General features: G+C 38.4%; 1 protein-coding gene across 1 annotated transcript in view; it reads left to right on the top strand.

Annotated features, from left to right (window-relative positions):
* Positions 1-10,270, top strand: part of POLA1 (DNA polymerase alpha 1, catalytic subunit) — a 205,300-nt gene that overhangs the window by 127,589 nt on the left and 67,441 nt on the right. The window lies entirely within an intron of this gene.

The raw sequence follows: 10,270 nt of genomic DNA on the forward strand, positions 1-10,270 counted from the left end.
GAAAGAACTCCTAGAAAGTATGCTTATGGGACAGAATTTTGTTGTAGGATAAATCCTTTCAAGTTTATGTATGTTTTTCATAATATCAGAAGAGAACTAGGTTTGGGTCTTTCTTTGGGTGTTTTAGATCAGAGCAGTTGGGTGCAAAAGGTGAGCTTTGCTTTTCATAATGGCTGCCTGTAACCCACATCAGTGCTTCTATCATTCTAGTATCCTTGCTTTTTCAAAATAGGACATTTTGTGTTCTTCTGAGAAACTCAGGTAGTATCTATTTCCCCTCTGATGCTTTCTTTAAGGTAGCAAGTTAGTGTAGCTACATTGCCCCCAATTACAGTTTGTCCAGTTGTTTTGGACCTTCACAGTCTGATCCTTCAAAGGTGTGGTTCCCATTGACTCCAGCTGCCTTTGAGTCAGTTTGGGCTGGCAGTTTTCCAGTGGGGAACTGAGTCAAAAGATACAAGTGTCTCTGAGAACAGGAGGTTTCAGTAGATATTATTTTGGAGAGGGTATCCTTCTCTTTTACCAGCAGTACTGTCTCATGGGGTCCTAAAGTGATCATTTGCCTTCTACTAGGAAGTTGTTGGCTAAGACGCTTCAATTCGATAACATCCTTTAATGTGGTTCCTGCAGTAATAATACTGGATATATAACCAACCATCTCCAGGATCTGTACTGCTTTCAGGTAGTACACTTTCAAAAGCAAGTCATATATCCTTGTTACTATTCTTTCATTTAAGAGACAGTTTTGTATTTTTCCTGAAAGATTGTGTCTATCCGTTAATCAGCCTGGATAATGCTGAATTCAAGAGGAGCAGAATGAACCATCCAGGAAAGGAATTTCCTTTCTTTATAAGAGTTCTTTATCCACTCCTTTCCACAGCTGAATTCAGATCAGTTATATAGGCCAAAACTCAAGAAGCTCTGAAAATGAGGAGGTGCTTCGAAAATAAATTGAAATCGTATCTTCAACTTCCATTGAAGTGAGGCACCATGAAATGGAGTGTGAAATGCTGTGGTCCCTGTTTACTTTTTCCCTAAATTGGATGATCACGTAGCATCAGACTCTAAAAATACTCTTACTGGGAAATGTAACCTATTTTTTTCTGGATGAGGAACTAGCTACAATATTTGTTGTATAGAAAAAGAAAAATTAATGTGAAGTCAGTGGCCAAGAGTGAGTTGATAAAATAGTTCCTTATCTTTGCTTGTGATCCGAATAGTCATATACCACACAGGATCTATGATCAGGTCTTTTAATGTACTCTGGTTAGCTTTATGTGTGAATTTCAGGAATAAATTTCAGTCATTGTTACTGTAATAGTTACTAAAGTTATTTGCATTGCTGCTTGGAATTTTAAGCCAAATGTACTCAGCACCTAACAAAATACCTGAGAACATGGAATAAGCACTCCTGGGTAAGTGATTTAAGCTGTAGGATAAATTTATAAAGGAATTTATACAAACCTAAGGTGCTTCAGCATTCTAAGCATATGCTGCAATATCTTTCCTTTCAGCCAGAACAAGCTTGGCAGCATGTTTAACATGGTACCTCTCCCACTTAAAAAGACAGCCAGCATCAATAATAGATTCTTGACCCAGCTCCTTTTATAAAACAATTTATTTGAAGAGTCTGTGAAAATATTAAGAGAGTTTATTGTTGGGTGATGATTAAATGTTACCGCTGTTAGGATACCGGTATAAAGCCTTAAAACAAAACATGCTTAAAGATCATCTTTGTTTCACATACTCAGATGTGAGTATAAATATGTTAGATACCTCAGTTTTAAGAGATCTTTGGCTTAAAAGTTTCAGTTATGCCTGGCAGTTCAAGAGAACTTGCACACACTCTTAATTTTGAAATTCTTTTACATTTTTAAATTCTGGGATGAAATTCAGACATATCTTTTCTTTAGTAAGGGATCTCTTGAACCTAACATTAGGGCTTCTGACTTAGTACAATTTGATCTCATTGTAGATACATATTAAAGACCATCTCCTGAGGCAGTCTATGCCAAGGACACACGGAGCCTCTGGGCCAGTCACGATGGGGTGCTTTTGCCACTCATTCCCAGTTAGGCTCGCTTTGGCCTCCAATACAGTTAGCTCTTGGGATGCCCCTGTCACTCCAGCAATGCTGATGGGTTCTGCCCTTATATAGTTTGATGGCATTAGGGTGCACTGTGCGCCGGTGTCCACTAAAGCTTTATACTCCTGTGGGTCGGACGTGCCAGGTCATCGGATCCACACAGTCCAGTAAGCCCGGTTATCCCTTTCCTTCACCTGGCTGGAGGCAGGGCCCCTCTAGTCCTGATCATAGTATTCGTCACTCACTTCTTGTAAATACAAATGACAAGTGTCTCTATTAGGATCAGAAATAAAATCAGCGCTTCTACTCCTCTGTAATTTCTTGTTAAAATTTTGACACAGTGGAAAATAAGGTTGGAATTACTAGTATATCAATAGAATGTCTATCCATATACTACTTTGAGATCTAAGTATGTCTGAACCTATTTATTGAAGAGGCTTTGCAGGTACCCTAGATTTTCCTCAAAGACAAAATGAGACCTGCCTCATGGTCTTAAAGATATATTTTTTTATTAGTGCTTGGTATCTGGTTTGCTTGTGGAATATTAAGCCCTGCAGGATCCTGAAAAAGTTGCTGACCCAGAATTCTCTATCACTGATTGCTTCTAACTCCATTACTCTGGTTTTTAGGGTTGGTTTGCATGATTCTTACCAATAGTGGGCCTGCTTATTCCTTATCAAGGAGATAATAATTGACAGGAAAAATGTCAAGAGTCAAGAAGCTCCACCTGTGAAGCTGCAGGCCCACCTTCTATTTCTAGAGTTAGCTTCTGGTATAGTTAGCTCTTTTTAGTATAAAAGAGCTAAACAAAAGCCTGTTTCCTCAGAGAAATTGGCAGTTGCATGATTTTATAAAGGCTTAATTTCTGATGGGGGTCCTTTTGCTAGGTAAGGAAGGAAGGAAGCCTGATGGCTCGTTTTCCATATATGATCCTCTTCTGTGACAGGATATTCTTTTTGGTTTCTCTCATATTTCTTGCTGACAAGATTATCTCCAAATTTCACCTTGATGAAGATTTTGTCTTTTCTTTCCCCTGCCCAAACAGGGTGAGTGACCAAGAAACAGGTTTTTAGACATCATGAGGTGTTCCTTTTATATGTTGATCCAGTCTTTTATAAGTTCAGATCATTCAGTCTCCAGGTTGTTTGTATTAGTACCTACAAGTTCCAAAGGAATGGCCATCTCTGCTCAGGCTATCTAGGACATGCATAGAGTTCACCAAGTCAGATGTCTTAAGATACCCCCTGTTTGGAGCCCTCCTGATCAGTGTTCTGCACTGAGTCGGCTTCGCTAGTCTCACTGATAAATTACTCCATCCATAAGATTGATCAAGCAACTATCTGATATAGCTTTGTACTTGCTCTGGAAGGACAATCAGGATGAAGCAGCTAGCTGGAAGTAGCTAGAGACAGTATATGAAGCAGGGGGGCACCAGGATACTGCAGAGTTACTTTTCCTGCAGATGAGAATAGTGTTTCTGATTATACCCATCCTAGCCTCAACAAGTCCTCTGTCTTGAGAAACCCTTTCAAAAATTGAATGAGTCTATGCCTTTCTTGTGTCTAGCAGCAGTAGAATTGGTTTCTTTATAAGAGAGGTCTTCTGGGGTTTTTACCAGGTACATTTCCCCATGAAAAACTGGGATGTTGCCTGAGGAACCTGAGTTATGCTGGACTTCACATTGCTAAGTGGCTAAAGTTTCCCATGTAAAATCTTATTTCACTATTTATGATAGCATCCCTGACCTGAGGGGATTTCTTCTTGGGATTCTAGCAGTGGCAGGTAGGTGTCACTCACGTCTGTGTTGTCTCCTGAAATTCCAGTGCATGACCTTAGTTCTCACACTGTCAGATTTTCATTGCTGGTGAGCTCTCACCCAGATGGTGCAAGTGCGTTGGATCAAGTCAGTGTTATTACTAGAGTATTTATTTTGTTCTGAACAGACAAAAAGATTAGAAGTTGAAATTACTTTAAAGTAATTGGGTTTCTGGTACACAGCACACAAACTTTACAGCAATAGCTCATCTTTAAGTTGATATTGACACCACCTTTGGCGTTTCAAGTGTTAAATTGTTAAAATTGTGATGTAATTCTCAAAAGATGTACCCACTACTAATAGTCAAAACACATGCCAAAGAATGTGCAATAGAGGTTTTGGCTCAAGTTCTAATTCCTGAGGTGTTGTATACTACTAAGGAACATTCGCCTATCTGCTCCTCCAAACATTCAGGTATTTACAGAAGACAGACAGGTGGAATGGGGAGAACACACCTGTGATGTAGAACAAGTTATTGCAAGGGGAACTGATAACTTTCAGGTCACTGAGTCAAGTCCGCCGTTGCCACGAGAAACTTCATATAATATATTTCATGAAATGATCTATCTTTTAACATTGCAGGGGGTATCAGTAGATTTTAGAGTTTATTCAGTAATGCAGTATTGGTGGAACCTCATTCTTCCAGGGGATCTAAAGCCACTTTGACCAGATTTGCCCAGTTAGGCAATGCTATCCATAATAATGGACATTGGCAGGAAGATCATGTTTGAAGCTTCTGACCTTGGAATTAGTGGAAATAATATGCTTTTGTAAGAGTAGTCTGAAAGGAGACATGTGTTGAAGTTAGAGTGACTTGATTAGTAACTCACAATGATGTCTGAATCGGAAAATTTTTGTTGTGTTGTCTCTCACGTTCAGCCTTCCAAAAGCTGTTTTGCTGATCACTGATACGAATAGCAAGTTTATTCTGGTTGACTAGGAAAGCGTGTCCAGGTTGTGTTCCTACACCTCCCTTCTGGTGGGTTTGGTGATTTAAGGTGATAATTTTATCTCTGCAGTGAGGAAGACATGCATTTTGGATCCAGTGTGCTTGAGGTTAGGTATTCCAGCCATGTGGAGATTGGACGTCATCCACCAAGATCCCATTTTCAAAAATTTACATTAAGATTGTCTTTAGTGGAGAGTAAGACTGTAGAGAAGCAACCACTAATTAAATTTTAAATTCAACTCCAAAGTGACCGACAGCGACCTCTGAATAATTTTTGGTGCTTGCATCTTCTTTTTACTTCCACATCTTTTCATTCCGTATGAACTTTTAAAGCATTACTGTCCCTCAACATCCAGACTGAAGGCAGGAACAGACAGAGAATTGAAGTGTTGTAGCGAAGCACATCCAGTCCTCTACTGTAGCAGGCAACCAAGCTACACTGTGAAATGTAATTTGTGAAAACTATTAAGATAAAGCTCAATAAATGTATGTTGTTGACTCCTGCAACTTCTGTTTGAAAGGCTGTTCCAAAACGACTTGCCTCTGTATTTTGGGGTAATATTTATAATGCTTGTTGATCACCAGAATGTGAGAGGCTAATTCTCAAGAACAGACTTACAAAGAAAGAAAATTACTTTTGACTTGCAAATTTCTCCCATTAGCTACAGTTTGTGGACATAGTGCTCTTCAGGGATTTTCTTCTATATTGTGCATTTACTTCAGGGCTCTTTTGCATACATTTTTTATATTTTTAAAATGAGCTAAGCATTTGTAGACAGAATGTTTGGAAATGCCAGTTTGTTGGTTTTTTTTTTTCCCTATCAACTTGTATTTCATTTCCCACAGTGTTGCAGATACCAAGTAGAACAAAACCAAAGGTTTCCTATTATGATTTTGTTTGATCTATTGCAAATTAATTTACAGACTTAGCAATAGCTGCTGGGAAATGAAGGATTGGTTTTGTTTGGTTAGTGAAGATGACAGGCATGGATCAAATAAGGGTTAACAATAATGCACTTGAACAAATTGAATCAGAATATAATGCATGTATTGAATTTGATTGCAACATGCTTGTCCATGGAAAAGTTTTTTGTTTAAAACAAATCATGGCTATGGCTTAATTATCAAAGCAAAACAAGAGACATAAAGAGCTACATGTTCCTGATACTACTTTTTTCAAAAATAGCTCCCTTCACAGAGTTATCTACATGTTTAATTTCCATGCATAATAGCAACAGTTATTGTTGTCATTTGTTAAGAGAGATTAACAGATATTAAGTACAAACGCACACAAATAAGGCCTGAATAGAGAGGTGACAAAGAATAAAAGACCTCTTTAATGTTAATTATAACTGGCAGGAAGTCTATACAAATGGCATTAACTGTTTTCTGTATGAATTGAAGGGACATTTATTTAGTTACTATCTCTGCAACACATTTGGGTCTTTTATTATAGGCAACAGCTTAGATCTCCATTTGTTAAATATAGTTTATTGAGAAATGTACCGTTCAGTGAAAGTTGTGTGTTTTGATCATTATTTCTCAGTAGTTGAAAACAAGTGTATAGTAGTAAGATTTGAATTTGAATGCTTGCTTTTATCCTAAGCTATCGTTTTTAGTTTAAGCAGGGTTATCAGTCTTTTTTTCACCTGTATTTTGTGACCAGCAAAGTTCCCAGCACTTCCTTCAACAGTGACTGCATTAGAGTGAAACAATTTCATAAAGAAACTTGCTTCATCTGTCATTATTCAATGGTAGTTTGGGTGGACCATCTATGCATTCCCTTATAAGACAATAGAAGCAGTACCTTGCAAGCGATGTAGTCCTTTGTTTCTTAATTGCTAGCTAAAAATGCCAATAGGTGGCAGAAAACACACTGTTACTTTTATCATGCATTATTTTCATGGTTGTCTATTTTTGAGTATTCTGCTCAACTGAAGTTGGGATGCTGCTCCCATTCCAGGCTTTGTTTTTTCAGTTGCTCTTGCGTTCCCAAACTAAATACTTTACTACCTGGCAGTTTCCATGCTTTGTTTTTCTAGTATAATAAATTGTTTTAAAGTTCAAATGTAGTAATTTAATATGTTTTGAGTCATAAGTGTTCTCTTTGTGCACACAGAATCTTTTCATAGTTACAGCTGAAACAATTACGGTCTTAAACAGGAGCATTTTGGAATCGGTGAGGACACCCTCCACACCTCCCCCTGCCTGGCTGTGTATTTTAAGGCCCTGTTTGTGTCAGGCTGCTACCAGATGTTCCACGGGAAGATAGAGATGCCATATAATAAGCAAATATGGCATAAACAGCTTTCCATACAGAGTGTAGCTTTTGTCTCTAAAAATTAACTTAATGGAAGATCTGGGACAATTTGTTACCCTTTCCAGAAATGTTTTTGTGTTTTTCCTTACAGTGGCTCTGATGACATTCTCAGTACTCACATAAAGTGCGTGGCTGAAGATCTCAATGCTATCCTTGAGTAGCTCTTCTTGGTAGAAAGTTATTCCGTGTCTATTAAAATTGAGTTATTTAAAAAATGTGAGGCAACAGATTAACACTTTTCTCTTTTAGAAATAAACCTTAGGTTCATTTGCAAAACCAAGCTAAGGACTAGCTTTCTTACTTGAAGCTCATTTGTGTCTGCTGACTCCAGAAGACGCAGGTCAGGTGTCTATGTTAGGTCAGGTCCTAAATTAGGACTTCTCATGGTGAGGCATCTGCTGATGAAGTAGCTCAGTCTTGTTGAGCAATGTCTGCTTTCTAATGTCACTTGTGAAATATTTGTCATAAATAATTTGTATGTGACAAGGAGAGTGGCGCTAAGACTACTAGGGCAACAGTTGTGCAAGAGACCAAAATTAAAGGCACAGAAGACTTCTGAATTCTTGGAATTTTCTCACCTTGCAGTATTAAATATGTAATGATTTACATTGTTCATCTACAAACACAGTGGGCGGATACACTGACTGTACTGTTTCCAAAAAGCTTGCTCTGACATTAGATGTACCCTTCTTTTATTAAGAGAGTCTAGAGCAGGGTTTGCCTCATCCCAAAATCTGTTAGGTGAATTGCTTTTTGGAGATGGTTTTTTCTTCCTCTGTTTACTATAAATGGATCACAGGGTGACTAGCTTAGGCTTGGTATCAGGCTTTTAGATATCCAAAGCTGGGTGAAATGGACCCTAGTTGCATATCTTAATGGATTCTCAATTCCTGCATTACAGACTTGAGTACACATTTTAGGTAGTGGTATATACCTTGCTGTTGGTGTGAAGTTCCACAAAAAAATATCTTGTCTGCCCACATGGGCATAAAAGCTCCTCTCTGCTAGAGCATCTGGAAGTGTTTTGATGGGCTTGGCACTGAGTGGCATAATACTGAGGATATGACATGGCTGGAGAAATGGTGAAAGAAGATAGGTCTCTGGAATAAATGCAGTTATTGGGAAAGGATTTGAGATTTCATCTTAAAAAACAAACACAGAAAAACTGAATCAGACTTCTAGCACTTTTGAAAAGGTTATAGAAGAATATATTTTCAAGTTGAAGAAAGGGATAAAGCTGACAAACATGAAATAACACAGTGTTCAGGTTATCTGATCCTTTAGAAAACAAGCTGTAAAACCAACCAAACAAAATATCTCTGCATATGCCAGTTAAAACTTTTAAGAGTAGACATAGTCAAATCCCATTTTAACAAGGTGTTAGAAAATGGACAGCTAAAGTTTATGTATTCCTCCACAAAAGTTCCAAAGCATTTGAAATAAAGTAACTCAAATATCTACCTTTAAACTAAGCTACTGACATAGTCATATTGAGTCAGGATGCCGGCTTACTAAGGTACAAAATACAGATTCAGTTTTGGCCATGCCAGTGAGGAAAGAAAGCATAAGCCATGTCTTATTAACAAATTTGCTTTGCCAGCAAACCAGAATCTCCAGGAAAAGAAAGCCAGAAAAGGTATATAGTTGCAGGCTTTCATTATTGACTTGTAACCAAGATGGTGGTGGTGACAATAGTGCTCTGAGTGGAGCTGTGGAAACTGGAAGGGTAGGAACCTTGATAATAACCGGAAACCTGAGTTGCCACCGTGGAAATTAAGTAGAAGTCATTGCCAGAGCATAATGTTGGGACAGCTAGTTAAAAAGCCCAGCAAAAAGGGAAGCAAGCAAGTTTTTGAGTTGTCCCCTGATTTGTAAAATTTCTTTTAAAGTACCAGGAATCCTGGTGTGGTTAGATTAAACTTTGTGGGAGCAACAAAAACAAATATTGGAAACGGAGGCAAAAATAAATGATCACTATTCCCAGCAGAGACATCAACAGCTGATATTCTGAAATGCAGAGTTTGAAGGTGCTGAGCTGCTCAGGGGTGGTAAAAGCAGGAACTGTTTGAGAGGAGTTGCAGCAAGACCTTGTGATAGCAAGTTGACTTGTCAGTTAACAATGGAAGATTAAATCCTCTGCCAAGTAATATTAAGTGATGCAGATGCTAAAACCCCAATCTTAATTTTGCGTACAATGTCTGTATTGACTTACTAGTGAAGAATAAAATTATAATTCTTGGATAATAGTAAGTATCTTTCTGGAAATGACTGCTTAGTGCTCAAATGCTCAGTAGTGCTCCAGGGAAACAGAACTTGAGGAAAGAAAGGAGCAGAGAACAAGATGGTAAATACCATCGTGTTTTTGTATAAATTCACGCTTGTCTAGCATGCTGAATACAGGGTGCAATACTAGTATCATCTCCCTCCCCACTTGTCCCATTTTCCCCCACTCCCTCATTTCAAAAAGGACCTGGAAGAGACTCAGAGAAGGGCAACAAAGATGTGGAGTAGTTTCCATGCAAGGAACAACTAGGTAAATTAGGACTGTGGTTAGGAAAAGAGTTTGATTGCAGGTGATATGATGGAGGTCTATAAAATCATGAGCGGCATGGAAAAGGTGAATGCAGAATGATTAGTCCTAGTCTCTCCTGATACAAGAACTAGAAGGCATTAAAAATTTGTGTGTGTGCGTGTTCAAGAAAAATAAAGTACTTTTTTATATAGTGTGTAGTTGTGCAGGATGTTGTAGATGCTAAAAGTTTACATTAGTTCAAAAGCACTTGAAGTTCTTTGGGATGGGAGCAGTAATGCATCCATCGCCACCGGATATAGAGACAGTGATTCAGGAGGTCCTTGAGCCATTTCCAAAAGCTGGGAAGATCTTCTGGAAAACTCCTGTTGTGTGCTTTCTCTTATGCTATTCCCTAGGTATCTGCTATTGGTGGTTTTTAAAGAAAGAGGTGTGGCATTGGTTTAACCTATGGTTGAACCTGGTACAAAAGGTACCTTACCAATCCCAGAAGCATTCTTTCTTTCATACTCTTAAGAGGACCCTTTTGCTTTATCTCCCTGAGCTGACATAGAGCAAACTGGCTCAGA

This window comes from Phalacrocorax aristotelis, chromosome 1 (assembly GCF_949628215.1).
Source record: "Phalacrocorax aristotelis chromosome 1, bGulAri2.1, whole genome shotgun sequence".
In the NCBI taxonomy this organism is placed as follows: domain Eukaryota; kingdom Metazoa; phylum Chordata; class Aves; order Suliformes; family Phalacrocoracidae; genus Phalacrocorax; species Phalacrocorax aristotelis.